At 37.6% G+C, this 26,046-nt stretch overlaps 1 protein-coding gene across 2 annotated transcripts in view; it reads right to left on the bottom strand.

The window, feature by feature from the left end:
- LOC106170281 (uncharacterized) overlaps window positions 1–26,046 on the bottom strand; it is a 48,944-nt gene that overhangs the window by 22,462 nt on the left and 436 nt on the right. The window contains exon 1 of one of the 2 annotated variants that reach the window (XM_013550087.3): window positions 4,364–4,903. The exons of the other annotated variant lie outside the window; for it this stretch is intronic. The gene's annotated coding sequence lies outside the window, so the exon portion shown is untranslated. Of the gene's footprint in view, window positions 1–4,363; window positions 4,904–26,046 lie in introns of those variants that run through there. 2 annotated transcript variants of the gene reach the window in all.

Genomic DNA, 26,046 nt, shown 5'->3' with positions numbered 1-26,046 from the left:
ATTATCACATTATCTAGAGGAGTTAGCTGGAAGTCCTTTTTCTTCCCCTCTCCCCTTCTCTCTCACACACTCGTACACACGTGCCCAAACGCAAAAACACAAAGAAACACGCACTCGCATGTCCACGCGCACCCTGAAAAGACACGCACGCGCACACGCATATATATATATATATATATATATATATATATATATATATATATATATATATATATATATATAGTTGTACTGCTACACATCGACTCACTCTCACACAACCAATATGGCATCACAATACAGCACACATCCTACATACAAGCACATGCAGGCACTAATTTCTGAAACTCATTTCCCCCCAAAACATATTTATCAAGTCAACGAACACATCATGATTCTCTTCAGAACCATACACGTCGACATGCGTTATGCTGTCTTATGTCCTCGTGTCGTTAAATTGTCATTTATTTAAGCACGTATTTAGTTAAATGGCATCTACAAGAGCCAGAGCATTAGTACCTGTCTAATACAAAGCCAGTTATTCTGTATAAATCTTACAAGTCGACTAAATGGATATCGTTTATCAAACAGTATTCTGTCTTATTGTGTGTACCTTTCACGCAGTTTTGTTAGTTAACAAACATGTACTGACTGAAGTGGTGTCGCGTTACTTCTCGAGATAACAGGGCGCAAAAACATGGGAATTATTTTTTGATGGATCACGTAAGCTTTTACCACTGTCCCGAAGAGGCCACAAGATAAACTCTCTCTCTCTCTTGCCTAATTGTATATATTTCGCGTAAAAATACTTTTACCTCCATGCTTTTTTAAATCTTGTTATTATTTATATATTTATTTGATTATTATCATTATTATTTTTTGCGGTAGGGATCGTACGAGGCTGGCATTTGCGTATAAATCATCAAGGTTTATCAGGGGGGTTATCGTGCTGAAAAATAGCTTTGGCGCTTTTAGGCTATCTTGATTTATATGTTGATAAATCCAACGATGTTACGTCACCGTAATGTACACAGATCCCGTGTAGTTGTGTCAAGACGGAATGCCAACTCAGGCCGATCATCTCGACCTGTCAAAGTGTCTGCCTCATAGTCTGATAGATCTCTAAAATACTTCGTGCCATCTAAACACCTGTATTAGGACAAAGTCTCCTAAGCTATGTTTAAACACTGTATCGATCGGAAGTCGAAGTCGGGCTGTAACCAACCACGAAAAATGCGGCTTAACCGGTTGCTTCTTTAGATGCCGTTAAACAGAAAAAAGAGCTTCCATTATAATTCTTATAAGCAAGCATTATTAATTCTATTCAGAGACAGATGGTACGGGAGTTATTTATACAAAAACGAATATTTTATTACAGGTTGATGCGCATATGTCATGTCTGTAATCTATTTTTTGGACTCAGTGTTCAACAAAAGAGTACCGCAACTAATCTTTTCAATTTTTTTGAATTCCTGTCCTTCTCAAATATACTATGATATTTGAATCCTTATGCTCACCCCACGTTAAACTTTGTCATGAAAAAGAACAAAATAATATGTCACATAATGTAACAATCCGCATCAAGGAAACTTTAAACTCTTTTGCCATGTAAATCTATCTACATGAAAGGCGCACACCTGTGTGTCTAATTGAACAACCACCGAAATGCAATGCCATTGTCCTTTTTGGTTATACTTAACATTATCAATAAAAAAGTAATTTATTCAGATTAAGCGCAAGGCGATTATCAATGGTTAAGAAAAATTAAAAACAAGTCGCCATTCATGTGCTACGGTGTTTAGTCCATGATAGCGTTTTACGGGTTAAACAAGAAAAAGGAAGGACGTAGAAACGCCCATGTCACGTCATACATTTTTTAGAAAATCCTAGACACATGTCACCGTTACAAAGAACGAATTTAACCAAAGAGATGTATTGAAATTCTATCGAATACAGTGCTTTGTATGTAAATGTCTATTACGCAAGAAAAGCTGACATTTGAGTCTGAGTTCAGTAGTCGAAGTTATGGGAACTTTACGTTTGATTGCGCAAATGCATCAGGGATAAATCTCACCTATCTTACCTACCTTTCAGTTTTTTTACTTAAGATTTTCTTTCGGGAATCAAAAACGTATTGGCTCTCAACTTATAGACATAGTATTATCTTCTTTCTTTATTATCAGATTTCTTTCCGTTTCAGAAAAAAAATCTACCCAACATCTTTTTTAAAGAACACCATATGAGGATTTCATTCACTTGTGTCAGACCTGCATTTCGTCGTTGTTACTTTTCACTTATTTTTTCTTTTCTTTTCCCTAAATACGTGTGCGGTATATTTTTGTCACTGCAACAGCACCTTCTAAAACAAACACCTTTTTGAAGTTAACGATATGGGCGTACCGGCGTCAAAACTCACAACTTAACGCTCGTTTTTGCTGCTTGTTAAAATACCAACATAAAACATTTACTGGTAAAATGTGGTTTTTAAGATTTTGATATTTTGATCACCATTTCACTGTGAGTTTTTTTTAAATTTAAGGTTTACAGTGATTTTTTAAACTTAGCAAAATAAATGATATAAATTACCAAATTTCACTCATTCCAAATACGTGTTAACTACGTATAAACGCCCCTCTCATTGAATTTAATAGTTAACTAAAAATCAATACTCACGTCTTACCTCATCGCTTATTTTTGTGCATTAGCATCTTTCCGTCTACTCGCTTTCTCCCGCTATAAATCTTAGTTCGATTAGCGTTGACAGTGACGACGACACAGATAGTCGTGTACACAGTTATGTAAGCTAATCCCCTGCCACTGCCATTTCTTATCTTTTCTATGTCAATATATCAATAACATATCAGTAGTGGGGCCTGTGGTCAAAAGTACCAAAAGGGGGGGGGGGTCTTTTATCTGATTCAGAGGACCATTTTGCCCTTAATTGGTCCAACTTCAAAATTGCATGGAACCTAGGTCAAAGTCTGTGTCTGAGAGGATATATTTCGGACAAAAGAGCGTCTCAATCACACCCCCCGAACATCCCCTGCCTGGGTAGCGTACTCACATTCCATCTGTACTTACGAGCCTCGGTTAAGAAGGCATGGGAGGGCAAACACTTGGGAAATAGCAGTGAACTTAGACATTGCTTGTTTATTGTTGCGATTTACCAAGGTTTTTATTATATCTCAAAAATATACAAAAATATACATAATATTCAAACCTTATAAAAAGATTTGAACAGTAATGCGAATAGTCTGAATATGCCTTAAACAATATCCCACGCTATATGCTTTCTCGATGTAAACGAGACAAAGCAATGTAAACGAGACAACATTCTAACGCACGTGTGTGAACTCATGGCAACAACAAAAAAAAAGCTGTGAGACTGAAAGGAAACAGGTTTGATGCTGTAAAGTGAATCCAAGCACAAGGGTCATTTAACGGGGGTCCTTGAAGTAGTGTCAATTGTAGAAATGTTTATTTAAAATCATGTATAAGACAGTTTGCAAGCTACGCATAGTTAAACTTTGGCGGCAGTAAAGAACAAGAACAACTTTGGTGAAATGATGATAAGATATATAGATCGTTACTTTTAAAAAAATCAAAATTGTTGCACTTTCGCGTACTCATGCATACGCGCACAGACACATGCAATTGCACGTCCGCACATTCACACACACACACACACACACACACACACACACACACACATGCACATAATAAGCATTCTTTGAAACATCCCAAACGCAATTATGTGTAATTTTTGATTCTCACCTTTTGCCAATTTACAAGAGATGATATACATAAATGTTCACCGTATTACAAGTGCACTTCCCACACGCAAAATACATATCAGACCATGCGAAAACAGAATTTATTCAACCTATTTACATTGATAAACGTCAGGTGGGCGCAGTACTTTCATATATCTTGACATAGGGGCCATATTATTTATGCTAGATGCACCTCAGATGTATCAGCATCTGTTTTTAGTTCGACAACGGTAGTCAAATTCCCATAACTAGGCAACCTGCAGGGCTAAGAAATGGATCCTGTACGTAAAAGAGAGAAAGTGTGTGTGTGTGTGTGTGTGTGTGTGTGTGTGTGTGTGGGAGAGTGTGTGTGTGTGTGTGTGTGTACGAGAGGAAAAACGAGAGGGATAGAGAGAACGAAAGAGAGAAAACGAGAGGGCAAGAAAGAATGAGAGAAAGACAAAGGGAGAGATAAATCTGGAAGTGCTGGACTCACATGTAGACATCCCAAAAAATATGGATTTACATTTTTTTTTTTAGTGTTTTGATATTGAAATGATGCCAAACCACTGAAGCACGCCACGCTTTAGGGCACTCGGTACACGACAGTGCAGCAACTACATGTACAGACCTACCTGACTCGCAAAGCCCTTGAAACTTTGTATAGCGCACGCTATCTCCGAACCCAGGTGTGATGGTAGACATCAAAAGTTTACACTAGTCCCGTGTCGCTAAATGTCACAGTTCTGCTCGTTAAAGCACCTCTCTGTCTCCGCCCTGCCGCCTCCAAGCAGGAAGAGTAGACAGTCAGCCCTTGATGGAATCAAACAAACTGAAATCCCTCCCAAATGTTCCAGAAAAGCGTTGTAGGGGTCTGATAGAGCAATCCACCCTGCGCTGGTGCAAGAAAAATTGGCAGTCTCACCTTAAGCCGAATGCAAAATGTGTAGAGGTATCTCCTCAGAAGGAATGACGACACCACCACGGCAAAAGACCCTCTCTGAAAGGGGGCAGACTAACGAGAACGCGCTTCTCAACGGGTTCGTGCCGACGGTAGGAGTGTCGGGATACGACTTTTGCGTATTCCTGTCACTTTGCTACTCATTGAGACGCTAAATACGATATAACCGGTTACAGGACTATTTTTTAAGCAAAACCCAAAGGTGAATGTATGACGGTTAATCGGACTGTTGATTATGTGCGCGAATTTAGGGGAGACCCAGAGGATGTTGTTGGGTGGTATAAAAACAATCAGATTATTGGGTTCAAGTCATCCGACCAGCTGTAGAGAAACGTGCTTATTAATTTTTCGACTTAAAGTCTCGCTTACTCTAAAATGTTATTTTGTTATTATTTTATTTATTCGTGTTTTCCCTCTCTCCCTACACTGAAGGCGTTCTTTGTTTTCTCCCGTCAATCATTCTGCTGCAGATATTTTGTATTTGAGTTACCACTTAAGTTTTTCATCGATGCCCTTTCTTCATTATCAGCTAGCTCAATCGTCTGTCGTCAAAAGACTTATGTAAACGATATGTCTATTAAATCTTTGGAGCACAGAAAAAATGCTTGCTCGTACCTTAAGTTGCCATGAAAGTCTGGAAACAGGCGCGTTGTTTAAGTACCAAGGTTACGACTCTCAGAAACAGATTGCAAAAACTGATTACTTGATTTGCCAGACGGAGGCAGCAGACTTTTTCGTACCTTATACGTTTGCCAAGAAACTTGTTTAAAATTGTTGTTTTCCCTTGAGAGTTGCCTGAAGCTGCAAAATAAAATGTCACGGTGAAAATCAACACAGGGTGTGAAGTACATATTTTTCATTTTCTCAAAGCAATCTTTTGGTCTTATGTCATCTAAAACAGATCATTGAATTGTATTATCAGTCACATGTACATGTAGATTTAGTTAAATTAACCCATATTAAGTTAAAGAAAGCCAGCAAGAAACTCATTTATAAAAATGATTATGATGCCAATTGTTTCAACACAGTTTCGTGTGATACCGATGAAACCCTGCCAATTAGTGACTTTAAATCTGGAGGAAAAAAAAGAAAATCCATGTGCCGAAACTTTTCACAGGTACGGATTTTCTTGTTGTGCTTTAACCTAATAGAGCATTATGGCACACATCCAGAAACAAACGTTTCAGGTAGCAGTATTCAGCTTTGTTATTTGCTCCATTTGCTTCCTTAAGCTTGAGATACTTCAGTCACAGTTCACAACCAAACGTTGTTAGATTGGGTATAGGCTCTATTACGTCATCAGCCGACCAGAATTCACCTGGGATTCAACTTTTTAAGGTGCTATGGGAAGGGGTGGGGTGCTTTTTGTGATTTGATCGTCAATGAATCTATTCCGTTTTTGAGTAAATCCGGTTTTAATGCTGCCTCCATTTAGTCCAGGGTAGAAACTTCTAATTAAGGAGAAAATCGTTTGTGCATTACTGATCAGTCTGTTTTCTTTCAGTTGATCTTTTTCTTTTGATGTCCTCTAAACAGAATATCTTTGTTGTCTACGTATTTTGTCCAGCACGTGAACCGCATGTTTGGACGAGAATCATGCAATGTGCATTCGCAATTCAGTTAAAGTCTGAGGCAATGATTTATTCGCCTGCATTCTTGTTTAAACAAAAACGGGTCTAAAGTATGGAAATTAGGTAAACTGTCAACTTGGATATGTTTATAACAAAAAGGCTGAAACGCTTACTTATTTAGAAACAATGGGCAAACTACCTGGCTATGCCAAGAATATATATTCAAACCATGTGGCCTATTGCGGAAAAAAAACATTAAGACTGAATTTTCAATATTAAATGGATCAGTCTCATGTGTACAGATTGCCCAAATTGAACAAAGATATTGAGCAGTCCTCATGACCTGACCTAAAAATTATATTTATTTATTTATTTATTTATTTATTTATTTATTTATTTATTTATTTATCGACAATCTCATTGTGACCTTTGCCTGCAGATTATATATCTTTTTGTCCATCTTATCATTTACTAATTCGTGTATAAAATGCAGTTGTACTGTATTGCCACGTCAATCTTTAAATGATGGCATCGTTTTCTTCTCTCTTTTTTTTTTCTCCTCTGACACCCCACTTTTATGTGCCTGTCCACACTTACTTCGATATCGATTTAATATTAAAGAGACCTTCAAAAGACAAATATTTGTCAGTCACTTGATGGGGATTTAAGACTTGTTAAGCAAAGAAGTGAATTATTGCCCCACTTATTACGTCAGAAAGGATGTCATTTTGCACGTAATCGGCCGGTCTAGGAGCGGTTCGTAGCGCTGTTACAAACTTGGTACATTCAAAATTTCATTAACGCAAATATTTAAAGAACGAGTGTTTTTGTGTGAAATCACGAACGCCATCTCCTCAGACACACTATTTCATTTTCAAGATTACTCTGGGAAGATTTAAAGGACTTATAGTTAGGGGGTAAGACTGTATTTAGACTGGATAGGCATTATATCATGCGTGTACAGTATATAACGTCTTGCCATACGCATTGACAATGATTAACAACTTCCTAACGGATATGCGTGCAGTAATATTAAAGGGATAATAACTCTTCGTATGAAATCTGTATTTCACAATAAAAACATTGTGAGTGACTCATAAAAATATAATATATTCTGTTTTCCCACAAAAACGGCTGTTATAGCTATTATTCTGATATCTGAGCTTGTCTTTTGACCACGTGACCTCCATTGATGGCTATACTATGTTAAAATCTCTTAAGAGATTTTAACAAAAAACCAAACTTTTTAGAAAAAAACCAGGGACTAACTTTGAATGTAAAAATGGATTCATTAACCATTGCTAAGTATGGGAAAATTGTTGTTTACTCCAGGAAAATTCATTTTTTGGCCGAAACGAAGAGTTATTATCACTTTAATAACTGCCATTCTAACCAGATTCATTGTTGTGTCTCTATGCTTTTGAAACAGATATCACTTAAAACGTTACCTATTCGGCGAGAAGAGAACTAAGAACTAAGAAAACTTGGTCTCATTTTGCCAATTTATTTATTTGTTTGTCTATCGATTTATTTATTCATTTTTCGAATTATTTATCTATCTGTTTGTTTGTTTATTTATTTTTTTTTTTTTTGAGTTTGCAAACAGGACATGCTCGATTGACAGATTGTGACCGGTTCACAGAACTAAAACTTCGAATTTAAAATGCATCATTACGAAAGCGCAGACCATGTGTAGAGCACGAATTAACATCCCAAAGGCCTATTTAAGCAAGGGCATAAAAGTTCATGTCCGCCTTTCTCACACTCTGATCAATAATGCCAAGTGGGGACAACGATATAATGTACCTCATATACGGATATTTGAGAACTGTTAGAATTGAAGGTGTAAAAGATGTGCATAACCAACTGGTACTGTGTTTTTCTTTTTTTTTTTTTTTCAAGTAACCACATGTACTGTACTACACAACTTACACAAGTATTGATAAATTCCAAAGTAAAAATACTTCAAGTTCCAAACACCTTATGAGGACTTAATTTTTATTGCTGTAAATGTTTGTTCTGAATCGACGGTCAACAAAGGTGGTTATATTCATAAATCTATGGATTGAGAGTAATGCAAATTGAGGGATTACTTCTACTGTCGATGAGTGATCGATCGTACTTTTTGCCTGTGTGCGCAAATGATTTCTCGGAGGATTATTGTTAAATTATGATAGATGCAAATTGTGTCATTATTAATTACAGGAAATGTCAGACACACACACACCTGATATTTCTATTTAAAGAATAAAAAATTCTGAATTGTTAGCTCAGTCATGTGAAATCAACCCCTGCTCTTGTCGCTTTAGGGTACGGGCTGTTTCAGAAATCGCCAGCTCCTGTATCATTTGTTTCTTTAAAATATGGTATGTGAAATGGTGACACACCACTGCTTTGAATGTAGCAGTTGGCCTCGTCGTTGTTCAGATTGTGCTATGGGCGACTGGTGATCGCTATGGCAGCAACCGATACAGCTGACACAATGTATTACAATAATTTACATGGAGAAACATCCAAAGAAGGAGACTTGGGATGAACTGGAAACAACCAGACACACAGCACAAAACGGGGAAGGTGGCCTATACTCGTTGGTGGCCTATACTCCAAGAATGGCAATAAGTTAAAACTGCAACTTTTAAGGTTTAAGTTCAATTGTACGATGTAAAGGTTACTTCGTTATAGCAAGAAGTTGAAGAGATTCCTGCAACTTATTGGTTATAGCCAGAAGCCCTTTATAAAGGAGACTAGCTGCCTGTTAAGAATTACATATTGTCACAATAGAATTGTGTTCAATCGTCCGTTAATCTCTCTGGACCAAACGCAACTCAGTTTGTGGAGCTCGGAGTTATCATTTTTTAAAAAAACCGGGGTGCAATGTTGCTTCATGTTAAGAGAGCGCTTATGAATGATATTTGAAGATTAAATTTTGAGGGCTGCCCCCCCCCCCCCCCCAAAAAAAAAAAAAAAAAAAAAAAAAAAAGAAATTGCGATAGGCGAGAGGCTACCGGCTGGCGCAACAAACACAGTGAGGGTATTTTGTTTCTAAACGATCAAATAGCATTTTGACATCCACGTTGATGGTGAAACATTGAGACAATTTGTCGGCTTATGGATAAATGATAAATGCAGCATATACTGTAGATATTCACCTCTGATCATGTTGCTGTTAGAGAAAGTTTATCCTTGAATAGTTGGTCAGGTTCAACCTGAATTGTTAAGAAAAAAAATAATTGCTTCAATGATCTTTTACTGGCAAACGTATTGTCGTTTACATAATAAAACCCCATATTTAGATACCACTGCCATATTCGCATCTTGGGCAGTTCATATTCTTATTGCTGGAAAAGTTGCAGGCCTATATAGTAAAAAAATGACAAAGTCGTTTATCTAAACTAATACACCAACTAATGAAACTCAAACACAACGTTTCGATCCACCATTCATTGACCTTGAACACGTGAATGGTGCTTTCGCGGAAACAGGGCTCAATAGTAACCCTGTTTTTCAAAGTGAGATGTCGAGTTGATTCAGTCGAACTATTTATTTTAATCCTATATGCATATAATATAGGTGTGATGTCAAAACAATATAAAGAAAAGATCGCTGACACTGTCTGGGCATTTTTTTTTTTTTTTACTTTGAAAACGAGAAGCAAAATATATGCGTCAAATTCTTTGACTAATATTTTACATTTTACTTTGTAGAAAGGGAGTGGAAATGCTTTGAAGAAAAAAACATGTATGAGCGGAAAGAACAGGTGCTAATTCTGTTGATTTACCTTAATCTGCTATTTGTGTCACAAATTGGTTTACTTTCGAAGATCCTAAAAATGTAAGGACTACTTAATAGAAAATCACTCTCGAAAATGTAAGCTCCAAACTCTTCAAATTAAATGGCATGTCGCCTTTTTACTTCATAACTGAAGTATATGTAAATGACGTTTAATCCCGTTTGCCCTTGGGATTACGACGCCCCTTCAACTTTGCAACTCGTAACTGTTTCGACTGTTTCGCGTCTTGAGCTAAGTATTTTTAAAACGCACTTCAGTAGATCACTTATAAGTCGAAAACGAAAACATTTTTTAAGGTTTATTTTAGAGATCAGCCAACAACTCAAAAAGACATTTTGAGAGCAAATAAAAAAGCCTCTTTAAAACTTCAAACACTCATCGATTTGCTTTTGAAAAGCCTTGGCACATACGCCTAGCTTGAAGTTTTCAGCCTTTTAGGATCCGATATAAACAGAAAGAATGTCATTTATTGGACAATAGCACCGTAATTGTTTTCAATTTTACAATTATAAACAAACCTTCTGTATTGCTTGGTTATTTTCATCTGATTCACAGTAATATCATTTTCTTTAAATCATTTATTAGTTTTTTTTAAATCTGCATCGAAACCGCGTTTGCTAGTTCGCCCACAGACTGAGTCAAATATTGATATGGTCCATTTTTTCGCGTAGATATTCTTTCTAGCTTGCTAGCAACATGTCTTCCTCCTTGTCCTCCTTCGTGGTGACCTTATAAGCTGACTAGCGTTTACCAACTTCCTTGCTTGTTAAGTGACCAACGTAACAATTTGTTGCTTAGTGTGCCAGCTAGTACATTGACGAATTAGCTACTAGTTGAAAGGCTAGTTTACCAGCTAGTTGACTAGCTTGCTTGCTAAGCAGCCTCTGCACCAGCTTGTTGCCTAACAACCTAACTAACTAGCTAGAATACTAGCTACATGAAGCAGACTAGCAAAATTCATTTGCTGACCAGCTAACTAATAACATAGCTGGCTTATAGCAAGGGAACTTTCAATCTACAGTAGTAGGGTAGCTAGTGACTAAGCAGGGTGGCATTTAAATTACTCGGCCAATTCTCCAAAGCCACGGATTCTAATCCGATTGCTGTTTAATTTTGAATTTTAAAAGACTGAAATAAGATAAAATAATAATAATAGTAATAATAATAAAATGAGCCTAAAATACTATTTATATTTTGCCGTTTTTGTTGGAATAATTTTTATAAAGCCTATGGTAAAGGCATGCTTGGAGGTCATTCCAATACAACACAATAAACATATAGGAATTGTATGCGCTTTCTGCTTGATGATGATTCTTAAAGAAGTACTGGATAATATTCATGCAAAGGTCAGTGAAATGATATGTAGATGATTTCGTAAAACACATTCAATGAACAATGAAATATCAAAAACCTTTGTTTCGTAGATGCACCATTCAAAGTTATATTTCCAGAACATTTTCCAACCTCTTTAAATCGTTTCCTTTTTGTTTAACCGTGGATACCAACATCTTTAGAAGATCGAATATATATTAAAATTGAGAATCTAAATGATGACTGAAATTTTAATATTATGAAAGTCTCGACAAAATATTTTAGTATCTCTCTCATGATATTCTTATTCAGAGGCGTGTGCGTATCCCTGTTGTCAATATAAAGGGAGAAGTGAAACATTCGAATACAGTTAATGACATTTCGCGAAAAAATTTAACTGTTATGTTTACCTTAGGTTTTTTTCAAAAAAATTAAACAATCGAGTTAACCTTAAATTTCTCAACAAGGACACTAATTGATTAATCTGTATTTCTAACATGTAGTACAAATTTTCTCTAAAGGAAACCATTTAACGATTATGACGTCTGCTCTTTAATCCTAAGAAGGAAAAACGTTGTTTCAATATTTGTTTTAATACAATAAATGAAACATTGTAACTGTAAACTTCTCATCGTCTCTAAAAGAACCGAACCCCATTTTCGGACATTTTTTCTGTCTCAAACTGTAGCTGTAAAAGTATAATGGTCTCGTTCTGTTGAGAGATAAACACTCTAACCACTGCCATCTTGTTGAACTCGCTACTCTGCCTGCCGCAAAGCTGCCACTTCAGGCTTGAAGGATACTCCAATCAGAAGCAAGCAGAGTCAATATTTTCCCAGGGTTGACAGTTGGGAATGGGAACGACGACGAGACCTGCGTCACGGTCTCAGAACGTCGCCGTCTTCGGACCGTCGTGAAAAAGTAAAATTGAAGTTGAAAGTTATCTTTTATGGCCTTTGTCGACACTCTTTGATCCTAATTGGTGAGATATGGTGATAATTAAGCAGTTAAACATGAAGGCCATAAAAGCTGTGTTGAATTTCAAGTAAAAGGAGGTATTTGCAACTATCGTTCCTGCACTGTCGTGCTTCAACCATTTTTATTTATTTTCCTTAAAACGATCAATTTTCAGTGTTTATATATCATTGCCAAACCCCATAAAGGGGGAAAGGCAATATTTTTAAGTTCTGAAATATATATTAATCCCCTAAAATAAGTATTTAATCTTCAGGGTTTAAAAGAACAGTCTGAGTACGACGGTCTGGCTATGGAACGTTCCAATCACACCATAACGGGCTATGACGTCCGACGGACTGTTATTTTACATTGTGACAATGCTTTAATTTACCTTGACAAGTAGTCCTGCAGGACACGTAATCCCATTGTTTTATTTGTCTTCCTGCACTTGTTTTCTTTGTCCTTCAAGGACAGCAATCATAACAATTTTCGTTAACAAACAAACACTGACTAGTCTCTCTCTCTCTCTCTCTCTCTCGTACATTTGCTCGAATATTATTGGAATAGATTTGCTATCCGGATATTTTTTCGTTTCTCCTTAAATAAAGACAGCATAATATGCATCTTAGACTACGTAAGACACTGCTGTAATTCGTCACTCTTTCGTTTGGTCTGTTATGTTGAATTGGGTATAAAATTGGACAAAAACATACACGCACGTACGTTTGTCTCCAACTCTTTAATTTTTTTCACACTTTTGTTCGCCTGTACGAAGTTACTCACAAATTATACGGTATAAATTGTTTAACAGAAAATCCCATATGTTACCATGTTTTGCGGGCATGTCTAGTTTGCCTGATGAAACTGTATCAATACATTGCACCTAAGAGGCTCGGCTCCGAGGAATCCGCACGAAGAAAATATTGCAGTTTTAGTTTATTTGTAGTTTATATGTCACCCTTTTACGCATTTACGAAAATAGTCCCCGGGCCTCGCGCTTCCTTTATGACCGACTCTTAACTCCGTGCCCTGCAAAACAAGCAATGCACTTTTTTCCTACTACCTTAAGTGTACGATTGCACTAAATAGCGTAACATTTCCGAGCTGTCAATCAGTTTGTTGAAGGAAATGTACATTTAACACCTATCAATATTGACAGAGAGAAAGAGGTGCGAGTAAGGCGGCCTGAGGTGTGAACTGCCATTCATCAGGGAGCGTTGAACACATTTACTTAAATAACACAGGTGACAATGAGGTCCTCGGTCTCACGTCCGTCACTTCTCCTCTACCATCTGTACTATACCGTACGTGTGTGTGAATAAGTATGACTCAATGTACTGAGGTTCGTGGTGGAATGGGAACGTGTGTGTGTGTGTGTGTGTGTATGTGTGTGTGTGCGTGCGTGCGTGCGCGTACCGGGGCGGGTTTGTGCGTTTTAGTCTTTTTTTAGGGTGGGGGGGGGGGGGGTAACATAGATAAGATAAGCCACATCGAGAGAGAGAGAGAGAGAGAGAGAGAGAGAGAGAGAGAGAGGCGACTTCCGCGCATCAGCGACACGGTTTGTGCTCCAGTATAATCACTGTCACTCCGAAGTGGGTGAAAACGGGAAACGACGCTCTTGGGTGGTCACTCTCGTCCACTCATACGTCCACTCACACGTCCATTCTCACGTCCACTCTCCGTCCAACGCTTGGCCGTCAAGTATCGCAATAATTAGTTTATAGATTGGGCCGTGTCATAGCACACCTTAGAATAGCAGGTATAGCAATCTCTGCTGTGGCGATATGACCACCTTGGCAGGGGTGGCAGCTGTCAATCAAGGGGCCGTGTGAAGGGTGGGGTGGACGGGCATGGGGGGGCATCCTCCGAGGGAGAGGGTGGGGGATCGAGTGACGCCAACTTACATATAATCAATATATAACAGATAATTGTTATCGGAGATGATTCTGCATTTGAAAAGTTAATTGAAAGAAAATTGTACAGAAGTAAATGTATCATTTGCCGCTTTTGAGCTGTGAATTGGATATTTTTTTGTTTATTTTTTGAATTGTTTCATTTTCGAAATGTTTTATTTTCGTTGTCATATCTGGTTGATATTATTAATGAAAAAAAAAAAAAACAGGAGTTTTAGAAATTTGCTTCCCTTAAAATCTTAAATATTTGAGACTGTGTTCATTTACTGTCATCATTGTAAATTGTAAAACTTTATAAACTACTTATATTTCATTTCCGTCATTATTGAAAAAAGGACTAAATAAAGGAAATATGGGTCTGTCACTACCAAGACAAAAAAGCCATCTAAATGGAAAAATTCCTACACGCTTAGCAACAATGCCAAATGACTTAAAAACTCAGTTAAATAAGTTTTGTCACTTGGTTTTTAAAAAGGGCGGGAAACCCCATCACTCTTCTCCACCCCCTGGGTATTGCGACCTCGCTCCTGTCACACGCACAGGTGTTAGCAGACGACACAAAGGGGAAACTGTCATCGTCTGCTTCTCATTGGAAATGATAGCCAAATATTGTGTACGTCGGTTGGGATATTAAGTTTAATAGGTTGAGAGAAATGGACAGGAAAGTAAACTAAAGAATAAAAGAATTATTTGTTTCGCTTGCTTATGTAGAGGGACCTGGTATTTTCTTTCCTGCAGCTGCGAAGTTTAATAAACCTTCCCGATTACATGAATTATTGTATAAATATTTAGGTATTTGGATGCCGCATCTCAAAACCGCATGCCACCCTATCCCGGCACGGGCTCGAGGCGGAAGAGGTCTATTTTGTCAACTCGGTCCTTCTGGAAGGTACATTTTCGGTTCTACGGTGAAGTAAGGGAGAAGGCATTCCGTCCTGTAAAACTTCCGAGAGGTGAGTAAACCTGAATTTGGGACCGATGTTTTGTTCTCTAAAAAGCAATGTATGATACATTCCATACTATCCATATATATTTGGTGTCAATTTATGTAGAGGCAGTAGATTTTTAAAATCGAAATCTATCAGCAGGTTAGGGACGATGCTTGCAGAGGCATGTTTTGCAACATAACCCGTAATCTGTCCGTAACTTTTAGCGCAGAATTCCGGCCGAAATTTTAGTCTTTTATCGATTGAAGATAAAAATGATATATTGGACTTGTCTATGACAAGTGAAACCGGCTACAGTTCATCTTGAGGAACCAAGTTTATTTGTGACCATTTGTCCTAACTGTCACAATTAAAATTGTTTTAGATCCTAGTGCGCTGCAACACAGGCGTAATCAATACACTTCTGTGCTTGGGAATGCGAGGCGAAACGAGCGTATCACTTATCACACTTAGGTGTCGTCAGTCGCAAACCGTTTTATCAGTATCGAGTGAAAAATTAACGTCATCGGGCGACCAAGGACTAAAATATCGGAGGCAGGGACCCCCCCTCCCCCCTCTGGGGGGGGGGGGTTCAAAGTGATATACTGCATAACATGTTTAGCTCGACATGCCTGTCAGGGATTTGATCAGGGAAGTTAAAAGAGGAAAAATGTCCCATGTGGACGCTCTTCTATCCGCCTACGAATACGTAGGCTTATACATGTATGTCAACGGTATACACTTGCGTGCGAGATATATGGTTATAGAATATTGTCTAGACAGACGTTGAAATGAAAAAACCTTTAACCTAGATTTCCGATGACCTCAGCAAGGTGTTCAAATATTTGATCTACATGTTTCTCTTCTTTCTTTTCTTTATTAATTTTTTTTAAGTTTTCAAAATAAAAAGACGAAAAAGAAAAGGGGTTAATGAAAAATTAAAAGAAGATGAAGTAAAAGCAGCACACTGTTTAATAAACGTATTAATTTCAGTTTCTCACAAATGATGTTTGCTTAGGTCTTTAAAGTCTCAAATTGAAATTGCACAGGCGTTAAATTTCGGGGGCAAAAACTTCAGCTGAACAGACTGATTTCATTTCCTGTGCGTTTCTTTTAAATACGCACTGCCACTATGTCCATGCCATTGCATCAACCACATAAATTGAAATTTTTAGAATTCACTTTTTCTGACCCTCCATGCGAGATTTCGATTTCATATCTTCTTTTCACTTCTTTTACAGCATGAATTCTGTGTACATGGTATAGATATGTCACAGACTACAAAAACGTTGTATTTATTTAAAAAACAGTTAAGTTTGTTACGAAGCGTCATATTTTCCTTGACAGTTCGAATGCAGCGCATGCGCGCACTGCAGCTATTGTCTCCTGTTGTGGGCATATATCGTAAAATAGTTTAACGCGTACATATTTTCTTTTAGTATTATTATTTTTTTTTTTTTTTTACAATAAAAAGATAGTAAACGTTGCAGACTCAGACTTCCGTAAAACAAATTCCAGGTGGCTTTAAACCCATCTGCTTTTTTTCCGCTGTTTTCTTTTCAAGGATATAAGGGACTTGTTGTTTTTGTTTGACAAAAACAGTGTAACACCAAAGTAACATCTGCCGTTTTAATGCAGATGGTTTTGGCGAGGATTGTTCTTAAAAGTTTGTCATTGCAGTCGCAGCTGTACCCGAAGAACATTAATACTCGTTTAAGTGATTTGTCCAATTTAGTGATAAACATGTGCACTTTGAAAAACCAAAAAAAAAGCGTCCAGATTTTAATTTTGTCCTGCGAAAAATTTGAAACGCGCTGTTATTCTATACACTTCTCTCTCACTGAAGGTTACCTATAGTTTTTGAATAATTCAAGACAAATATCTCATAAAACAGATCGCTGCATGCAGGGAACATTTCCTTTGCTATTGTCCTTTGAATTGAACGCACCTCCTTTTGCATAACTCTTAAAACCCGGTCATCAATTACAAAAAGCCACGTGTAATCGCTGTGAAGATATCCGATATCCCATTGACGAACTGCTGCAGTCAACCGTTTGATTGGCACATCCGTCATGTCCGTTGACAAAAGTGAAGCCTTGTCAAATGTGTCGTGATATAACAGGTACTTGTTGTGCAACGTAATGCCTGGCTATCTTCAGAATTAAGGTCGGTGATAGGGTTAAATACGCTTAAAATCATGTTATTGAGTTTTTTGTGTGTTTATATTAATCAAAAAAGTATCTAAAGTTGGATGTAATGATTTTTATGAATTTGCATCGCAAAATGTGTCTTTTGATGAGTTTTTCAACCGGCACGCGCCCCAGTCAGGCTGACAACTAAGCCACGCCTCTGTTACTAAGGGCCGTTGCCATGAGGGGGTCGGAGCACAGTTAATGAGTTATAAGCCGATTACGTGTGCGGTAATAGGTCATAAGTCTTACATCAGCTTAGCAGCGAAGAAGAGAAAAGTTCGTGTTAAAAGTCCATTTCAAGAGGAAAGAAAGAAAATTTTGAAAGAGAGTAGGGCCTATGCGTGGCGGTTGGGGAAAACCGGCCCTATTTGTTCAGTCGGATAACTGATTTCTGTATACCTAATAAATGGGTGAAAGAGTTAATCGAATCACCTAAATTAATTGACAAATGAAAGAAAAATCGATAAATAAATTTTAAAAAAACGCTAAAAAGGATACTTTTAGCCTAGCTCTTAATTTTTGCGATATATATCGGCGAGCGTATCTGCGACACGTTACGAAACCGGAAATGATTTTTGGTCGCCGTTTGCGAAAGGTAAATCTAATGTTGACAAAGTAAAATTTTATTCTCCAGAATATGATATCATGGAGCTTGAGAGACACGCGAAAACTTGTGATGTGAATGGCCAAACGAGAGAAATCCAAGCAAGGGTTGACAGCATGATTAAAACAATAAAAATAAAAACGCATGTTAGCGGCTTTGCATTTTGCGATGTTTGGAGAAAAACAATTTCAAAATCACTGATCAAGCGGGAAGAAAGAGTTCAAAATGTATCCAAAAATGAAAATCACAAAAAGACCCCGAAAATAGTCAAGACTAGCAGGTAAAAAGCAAATAGGGTCTAAGTGTCATGTGTGTGTAAAAAATAAAATATTTATTCAAAAGCCTTCTCTCAGCCACTTTTACCGCTGAATCTTGTGCAGCTGAGCGTCTCCCCTCTATCTTAGCTAGCATTTTGAGAAATACTGGATTTTTCCGTTGATCTGACGATTACCAAGTGTCGTGCAAAATAATCCTGCAGCGTTACCCGTCAAAAAACTCGTATTAACACAAGTGACGGACAATTGCTCTCGACACAGTTTTATCTGATCACTTTGCCGATAACAGAAAAGGAATCTCTCAGGTAAAATTACTCGTTTGCCGAGGAAAAGCCATTGAAACGTTCAAATGCAACTTCACACCTCCTAATTGCGGTTAAACGTAATCGCCTTTGTTAGCGCTTCCTTCTACATATCCTTGACACCCTACGGGGCATCACTAGGCTAGGGCCCTCTCCAGAGCTGTCAATCAAAATGGCGGCACGCTTACATGCCTAACGAGTGGTCGGAAAATGTAACAAAAGCACGATTTTCTGCCCCTTCAAAGCACCCAAACAAAATATTTTTAGATGACAATAAGCAATGGTTCCATTTGATCGTATAACCGATAACAGGTAAATTTGCCAGCTAAGCATTTGACTAATAAGCCCTGTTAACCAACCTGTGAACGTTTTTGGCTGTTTTAACAGCTTTCTATATTGACGAGATAAGTGAATCGCTGCCAAGTATATCTCACTATCTGAGCAACCGATCGTTACAAAAGTTGCACCTATTGTTGTTAGGAATGTGGACTACAGCATGATATCAGGGGTTTAAGAGGAAATTGTTTGTTTGAAAGTTATCGCCTTTTGAAGTGAATAACCCATTGAAATATGGGCTGATTTAACGTAAAAGATGATAAAATCAAAAGTAAATAGTTAAAGACAATTCCCTGGTACCGCGCTGTAGTGCTTTCACCCAGCTTTATGAGGCCTTTTGAATCACTTGAATAGCTGTCTTGGTTATAGAGAAAATCCCAATACCGAAAACGGCATTTTTCCCCTCAAATTGGCGCCAGAGCGTCATCCGTTGGACACTGTACTTAATCCCCGTCTTTAATTGGCCTTTTGGGAAGTTTGTTTTAATTTTTTATTAAAACTTACAAGCCCAGGGCTTTGTTTTTGTGACTTTGGTCCTTTTACTATAAGTCCCCTTAACCACTTGTCGGTTACCCATGGCTCTTACCACAGATAAGACGATGGAAAATATTGGATATCATTTATTTTTTCCTCCCGATCCCCCCCCTCCCTCATACAACTCCTTGGGTATCCATATATGGCGCTCTAGTGGTAGTCGTAAAACGGTCCACAATCGACCGCAGGCGGGAAACTTTTACGACTTGAGATCCCCATTACTCATTTGAATCTATTAACTTGATATAACCGAAGAGTCGTAAAGATACATACTGTACATAAAACTGTCTCTTCCCTCCTGAGGGGGACCAACTCTGTGGTTGCTTTGTAGACAAGGGAAGTAGCGGAATCTCGCTAGGGTTCAGGGGCGTATTGAGGACGTCTTCTGGGTCTTCCGGAAGATGGTCAGATTTTCTAGTTAAAATTGACGGGTATCTGATTTTTTTCTGTCAGAAGACGGTCAAAGATTGAGGATGGATCAACAAAGATGATTTGGGAGACTGTCAGAAAAAACCTCTGTTTTCGCCCCTGAGGGTTGATACTACGAAACAACTTTATATTAACTTTACCAGGTGTTTTACAAGTTAGTAGACAAGAGAGGGTCATTTTTTTCTCTTATCAGATGTGTTCCGTATTCTGACCTTTGGTATCATTTCGTCGAAATTAGAAAACTTCATAATAATGCCTCAATTCTGTGTTTATATTTCGGAGTTTATTATTGGGACATTTTTATCTATCATGTCTAATCCGGAGCGTTGTTTGCATGAAGGTATTGAAACTTGCATAAAACAAATTAGCCAAGCATTAGCCGTCATCGGAAGGTTCTTCATTCTGTCAATATAACTTTATCACCCCCTCCCCATTCCCACCTTCCACCCCACCCCTGTACTTCAACTACACACACACACACACACACACACACACACACGCAAACACAAAATTCCAAAACTAGCAAGTTTATGAGTAAATCGGTGTGCGACAATTAGACACACTCATACGCACCCTTTTAAAAATAGCAGGTTTATGAGTAGATCATCAGTTGAAGACCCTGGTAAAGACACCCGGGGCGTCTCAAGGGCAGTGTCTGTCAAAATCAAGACATGTCCCCCGAGAACATTTTTGGGCAGATGCCACCCCATTTTAGTTTAATCCGTGGGAACAGAGATGGGTCAGCCTTGCCCCGTTGCCATGACTACGCGGACGAAGAAATGGTTTGGTGACTAAAGCCTTCCTAGTCATACAAAATTTACTTAAGTGGACTAAAAGGGTTGTGATATACCCCAATACAGTTTATGTGACGCTATAATGATTTTACAGAAGATGTTTCAAAGTCAGAGAAGGTAAGATTAAACGTCTGTTTTAGTATCTTTTTGACTCGGTTATGTGTGTCTCTATATTTTCATTCGATCATTTTTCTATCATTACATGTAGTTTTGCTTTCACGGAGAAGTGTTTTCTGTAATCTGTTTTCCACTAGGGGTAGGCTATCTCTTCCAGAGTCCATAGCATCAAACAGAACTTGTCTAGACGCTACTTTTTAAGTAGATGTAGCACCAACAACATAATACAGAATACATGGTATTGCATAACGTACATTGGGAAAAGTTTTTATAAGAAAAAAAACAATTGTGGCATTAAAATGAAAAACCGTTTCTTTTGTAGCCAACAGATCAGTGCGTCATTATCTTCTTTGTATAAACTATCATCTGCTGATAGGTTTTTTAAAGTATTTTGTTAACATTTCCGACCGATTTGACTTGACAGGAATTGTTTTATTTTTCCAATATTTTTAAATAATTTAAAGTTCAAGGCTTAAAGGTTAAAGACTTAAAAGTTTAATCGGTGCGTTAACATTATGTTCTTTAGATGTGCATAATATTAAGAATTTAAGTTAATTTTCATTTCATTGTAACCATTATTATACTATCATTGTTGTTATTACTCTGACCCAAGAACGGTACAAGTCAGCATTAAGATTTTCTTGTCATTTCTTCTAATCTTGTTTACTTCAACTGCGCACTTTGACTGAAATCGGTAACAAGCATTCATAACAACACGTATACATACTCGTACTAAAAACGGTCGTATACGACATCGTTGCTTTCAGAAGATATGAAACTCACTGCATTGACGCCAATGCTTAATCACACCATAGGTTATAATAACAATAGTAACAGAAAAAAATGGGATCAGAAGGAAATTTTCCATCAAGGAGATAAAAACTCAGAGCTCAAGTCGGAGTACTTTATCAGGTATCGACAAAAAGATAAAAAATAACACGAAAATTACTATAATAATACTGGTAAATTTCAGTTAGAATGTGGAATAAAAATCTCAATAACTCGTGATACGTAACGTATAAAAATGCTACTGATGAGTATCCAAATATTACGTCAACGCTAAAAGATGCGTGATGTTTACACTATCATCATGAGAAAACAAACGAACACATACGTCAGTCTATTAATTCGTTACGCAAAAACAAGAACAACTAGAAAAGCACTCCGAGAGCGGAGACCTCCGCCAAGGCAGCACTTTTTTATTATTATTGACCATTGATTGATTATTGATCCGGATCACCACCAAAAACTAATCATCTCTTCCTTGGCCCACTTCTGACAGTTCCTGAAAATTTCATAAAAATCGGTCCATAACTTTTTGAGTTATGTTGATGACAGACAAACAAACAGACAAAAAGGGGTGAAAACATAACCTCCTTGGCGGAGGTATATAACCCCATGGAACAGTATAGGTATGTATACAGTGTATATAGTAAACCGTACAGAAAATACTATTAAATTAATCTATATACCTTTAACTGATGCAGTTAACGGATCTGTGTCAAATCTTATATAATAAAAACATTAAAATGAAATTGTAAACAAAAATTGTACTGTAATTTAAGCTGGAGTGGAAAAACATGGCAAAGAAAAAATGTTGATAACGTCCATAGCATTGGAGGATACAGAATTGCAAGTTGCCACAAAGACGGAAAGCGACCGGTTTTCAGGACGATTCTAAAAGAATTTGCTTCCTGTATAATCCTTATACTGTACGATCTATTCGCCTAAATATGATAACAACTTCTTATTGATTGTTTTTGTTTTGCTTTTTAAGGTTCCGGATTCAATTTCAGATCATCCTCGTACCCCTGAATAACAGTGTATAAAACACATTCCAACAAACTGCATTATTAACTTCCAAATAGCTATAGCTGATGTACTACACGTAGTGACATTTTACAATGAATTACTCATGACTCCTAACAGTAAATCTGTTTCCCCTTTTGCACCTTCCTACCATGATTTCGTCTAACATTGAACCTTGAACCTTCATTTTTCTTTTGGTATTCAGTAATTCATGTTCTATAGGTTATTATTCGCGAATTTCTTTTTTCTTTTATTCTTGATATTACAGCGCCTTATACAGGCAATACAGAACGTTTGTTATGACCATGTTGACCTGGACTATTTTTGTATGGTAGACAAATTGCTCTGAGACTCGTCATTGTATTCATAATTTTACCTTAATGAACATTCCGTACATATACATGTACAACTCTATAAACCAAGATATTGAACCATAAGTGGGATGCAAAAAATCAGTGAAATAATTGAACAGCATGGAAGCACCTTTAAAAATAGCTCTGTTCCATGGCGTAGGACTAAATATTGGAAACGGAAGAACTGAAAATAACGCAATCGGACTTTGAATAAGTCGACATTTCTATAATACCTCGATTCGCAGTGCTGTCACCTTTTCCTTTGCGCTTCAGCTCTAAAAACATATATTTTCAATGTTGTACAGATGCAATCTGCAAAAAATTGGTTGTCAAAGAAGACTGCAATTTAGAGTGTCGTGAGTTTTTCCTGATTTTAATTTTTCCTGCGCTTCAGCACTGGTAATTCCTTCCTTAAATCTGCTATTTTAGGTTCGTCGAAACCGGTCATTTTTCACACGTTTTTGTGTCACCACGTCGTCATGCCTTGGCATCTGCCATATTGAAACCCTAGCTCGGTGACAAACAATCACTTCATTCATTTGGGGTTATGATTAAAACTTCATTTGCATTGATAAGGCTATTATATTTCCTTATTCCGAGTTCTGGCATAACGTTTTCATTTTAAGGAATGAAGAGCTCTTTTCATATGGGCAAAAGAGTTAAGTTCTACATTGTATTTCTTCTTTTGCTTGTTTTGTGTTCACGGATTTTATATTTTACACATTTTGAAATATTAAGTGCTTATTTTGCGTTATATTTAATGAATTATACAGGACGTCATTAAATCTTCCCTGATGTTGGGCTCATTGTGTACTAAAATCAGATAGTGAAAAATTTAACAATTTCATTTTATAACTTAATATAAAAAATTACGTTAAACGGGTTTTCTGTGAAAGCCATTTGCTAAATGAACTACCATACTTAAGTGTAATCACAATGCAAAGCTCTTGTTGAACTTGAACCTTATGACAGGCTAAATGTTCTCTCTCTCTCTCGCTCGCTCGCTCTCTCTCTCTCTCTCTCTCTCTCTCCAATGACATAGTGTCCAGAAAAGGTCGTATGACGCATTCCATTTTAATCACCTCCATGATTGGACAAAACCATGAACCGTTCATGTACTACAAAATAAAACCCAGGGGCACACTCTGACTGTATATATATCTCCTATAATTAAAGCTGCAAGTACCACAGAATAATACTGTAAACCACACTGCTAGCATAATATTATGGCACTCGGGATCTTTACATTCTCAACACTTTACGCAGCTTTTCACTCCTCCTTATAGCAAGAATGTGAGTGGAAGCCAGAACCCAAACAAACTCGCCATCTCGGTCATTAGACGTTTGTTACGAAAATGTCAATATTGTGACAGTAGCTGCTTGTCACGGAGTCTCCTTTTTGTTTGCCTTGGGCCTCTCATGAGTTTATCAGAGAGAGAGAGAGAAAGAGAAAGAGAGAGAGAGAGAGAGAGAGAGGTGGAGGGAGGAATATTTAAATGAAAACCCATGATTGTAGCTTATCGCAATTAGAACCGATTTCGGCTACCGCGTGCACGATGAATTTTTGAAATTTTGACCACCCGTACGCCGCACAATTGATTAACTTTCCATCACATTTTTAGCTCACAGATGTGATTCATATGTAGTACTTAATTGTAAGCGACAGTCAGAAGGGAGATTTGGCATGTGCGCTATTTTCTGTGACACATTTTGAAAACTGCTTGGTATTTTTTAATCTTTCTATTTCAAGAGACAAATTATACATATCAAATATCCTTTGACAGTAAATGGTATTTTATCGACCTTACTTCATGTAACTTTTTCAATGACCATTTTACAATATGAATTCTTAACGTTCAAATGTATTTCCATCCATACTTTGTCTTTATAGGGAATTGAATTCCTCTCCACTTTGGGTATGGAACAACCGCATCAATTTAACGAAAAAAAAAAAGAAACCATCATAAAGCATGATCATTATATACCATCTCGCATGTGAGCTGTTAACTATTGAGAAACGCAGTTTGTTCGTGGCGAAGTGGCACCGCATTGTGGAGTAATTGAGTAAGAAGCGTTCACAGCGCGTTGTACGGACACATCCTACCCCCGACACGCCACACGCAACAAACTATATAACACGCTCAACAACAATTAGAACAATTATAACAAATCTAGATTCATACAGTACGCTTTCCCTGTATCTGGATGACAAGGGGATATTAAGTACTAGTATTCAAACCTTAGCTTTCTTCCCACTGGATTATATGAGAGAGAGAGAGAGAGAGAGAGAGAAGGTTAAAAAGTACTTAAAATCAAAGGCCATCATTTTGTCTCGGTTGAGTCCACAGTCTCGTCACTGATGATAATGTAAGAGAATTTTTTTTAGAGAAATCAATAAAAAAAAGTAGACGCATCACCTCAACGGGCTTTCCGGACACCGTGAACCACGCCGCTCCCCACCTACCGTCACGTCATTAAGACTAGAGAGTGTGGCAGGTATCACGTCCCGTCCCCCGCTGCTGTGTTTGCTCAACACGGTACTGAGAGGACATTATCTCATTACGGCCCAACTGTGCTGCCACTGGTCCATAGTGTACGCAGGCACAATGCCTACGCCCGCGTCAAAATACCCAGGCATTTTTTTTTTTCAGTTTCTTTTTAAAAAAAATTATTTGATCAGTGATATTTTATGGAAAAATGTTGGGAATAAGGTCTAAAATGATACCTTCTTCAAAAGCCCCCGTCGAATTGGTGAAATGTTGTCTGTGTAAGCACTGAGCACAAGTGATATACAGATAAATACCACTGATAGTAAATCTAACCTTTTGAATGTTTTTAAGCGGTTCCTTGACTCTGAAACGTACACACATTCGGTACAACATACAACGAAGAAATATGAAAACTGATTTTAAGATGCTATCTATCGCTATGTACAAAAGACCTACACCTTCAGTATTACTTATAAAAAAGTACCCATTTTAAACGCCGAATTTTAAAACACTGCTGCGACCCTGACACTGCCCCCTCCCCGCTTTGAGCTGCCCCCTTCGCTCAAGTACACGGGGCTGGGGCCGTAACCCCAATGTTTACGAAACGTCACTTTTATGCGCCCCTTCCCCCGGGCGAAAATCCTCCGAACACAGG

This window comes from Lingula anatina, chromosome 7, assembly GCF_051362555.1.
Source record: "Lingula anatina isolate TDL-2025a chromosome 7, LinAna3.0, whole genome shotgun sequence".
NCBI lineage: Eukaryota > Metazoa > Brachiopoda > Lingulata > Lingulida > Lingulidae > Lingula > Lingula anatina.
This window is presented reverse-complemented; position numbering and strand designations above follow the sequence as displayed.